Below are 2,198 nucleotides of genomic sequence, written 5' to 3'. Positions count from 1 at the left end.
TTGAGCTATGTGTCTGTCTCTCAACCAATACCACTCAGTCTTGATTACTTTAGCTGTCTAAGTCTTGGCATTATATATAGTGATTCCCCCCACTTTTGTTCTCCCCCCCCATCCTCCACCAAAAAAAAAAATTGTTTTAGCTATTCTGGTTCCTTTGCCTTTTCATGTAAGTTTTAGAGTTATGTTGTCTATGTCTACAAAAAATCTGTTGGGATTTGATATGAGTTGTGTTAATCCTGTATATCAATTTGGAGAGAATGGACATCTACATTATGTTGAATTTTCCAATCCATGGACACATTACGTCTCTCCATTTACTTAAATATTCTTTGATTTCCTTTATCAGTGTTTTGTAGTAAGTAGTTTATAAGTCTTATGCATGTTTTGTTAGATTTATATTTAAATAATATTGTACTTTTAATTTTGGTTTCCATGTGTTTGTTGTTTTATGTAGAAATACAATTGAGCCGAAACCGGTTTGGCTCAGTGGATAGAGCGTCGGCCTGCGGACTGAGGGGTCCCGGGTTCGATTCCGGTCAAGGGCATGTACCTGGGTTGCGGGCACATCTCCCGTGGGAGATGTGCAGGAGGCAGCTGATCAATGTTTCTCTCTCATCGATGTTTCTGACTCTCTATCTCTCTCCTTTCCTCTCTGTAAAAAATCAATAAAATATATTTAAAAAAAGAGAAATACAATTGATTTTTACATAGTGATCTTGCAAACTTGTTGAATTCACTTATGAGTTCCAGAAGTTTTTTTGTAGATTCTGTGATATTCCCTACTTCATTTTCAATCTGTATGCCTTTTATTTTCTTGCCTTACTACATTGGCTAGAACTTCCAGTATTCTGTTGAATAGGAGTGGTGAGAGTAGACATCCTTTTCTTGTTTCTCATTTTAGAGGAAAACTCACCATTAAGTGTAATCCAAAACTTTGCTTTGAAGGTTTTTGTAGACATACATTATCAAGTTGAGGAAACTTGTCTATTCCTAGTTTTCTGAGTGTTTTTATTATAAATGGGTATTAAATTTTGTCAAGTGATTTTTCTATATCAGTAATATGGTTGTGTGAATTTTTTTTCTTCTTTAGCTTTTCATAATGGTGGATTAAATTGTTCGATCTACCCATATGAACCAACCCTGCATCCCTGGGATAAACCCCCTCTTGGTCATGGTGTATAAAGGAAGTCCTCACTTAGCATCAATGATAGGGTCTTGGAAACTGCAACTTGCAAGACTAATTTTACCATAGGCTAATTTATAAAAACAAGAGTTAAATTTCTTTGGTATATTTCTGGTCACAAAAACCACCAAACTTGCAAATAAAGACTCAAAACACTTCTAATATTAAACATTGAAGTAAATGTGAGCTATACTACATTTAAGAAAGACTAATAAAAACAAGTAAAGTAATTAATTTCTAATCCACTTATTTCAGTCCAGGGTTGCAGGTGGCTAGAACCTCTCCTGGCAGCTCAGGGCACAAGGCAGGGACCAATCCTGGACAAGACACCCTTGCATAGCAGGCTACAGTCATGCACACACCTACACCCACACTCACTCAGACTGGGACAAATTAGACACACCAGTTCACCTAATGTGCACATCTTTGGGTGTGAGAGGAAATCGGAGTACCTGGAGAAAACCCGCTCCGATTTGGAGAGAACATGCAAACTCCACACATATAGCGGCCCTGGCTGGGAATTGATTTTTTTTTCTCATCAATTTTATAACTCTTATTTGAGGACCTGCTGTAATTCTTTTTGTATGTTTTGAGTTCTACTTGCTGGTAGTTTATTAAGGTTTTTATATCTATATTCATGATAGATATTGGTCTGTTGGTTTTTTTGTTTGTTTATTTTTTTTGGTAATGTCTTTACATGGTTTTTGGTATTACATGGAAGATTGTGAAGATCTTGAGGGAAGACAGTGCTAATGATCGCTAAGTCATGGAGTGGATGATTTGGGCTATGGGAATATCAGAAAGAACCCAGAGGAGAAAAGGAATCCGGGAAGGGAATTAGTATTGTTAGCTGGAAATATTGTTGCTTGGGTGAGTGTAGGGCAGTGTACCAGAGCAGACTTAGTGAGGGTTGGGGATGCAATCTGGTTGTCATGGATGGAACAGTTAGTATAGTTGGCTTGTGGAGAACCTTAGTTAATAATGATGTGATAGGGCTGGAATATTTTCATGGTGG

This window comes from Myotis davidii, unplaced genomic scaffold, assembly GCF_000327345.1.
Source record: "Myotis davidii unplaced genomic scaffold, ASM32734v1 scaffold32, whole genome shotgun sequence".
Classification (NCBI taxonomy): domain Eukaryota; kingdom Metazoa; phylum Chordata; class Mammalia; order Chiroptera; family Vespertilionidae; genus Myotis; species Myotis davidii.
Note: the sequence above shows the minus strand (reverse complement) of the source record.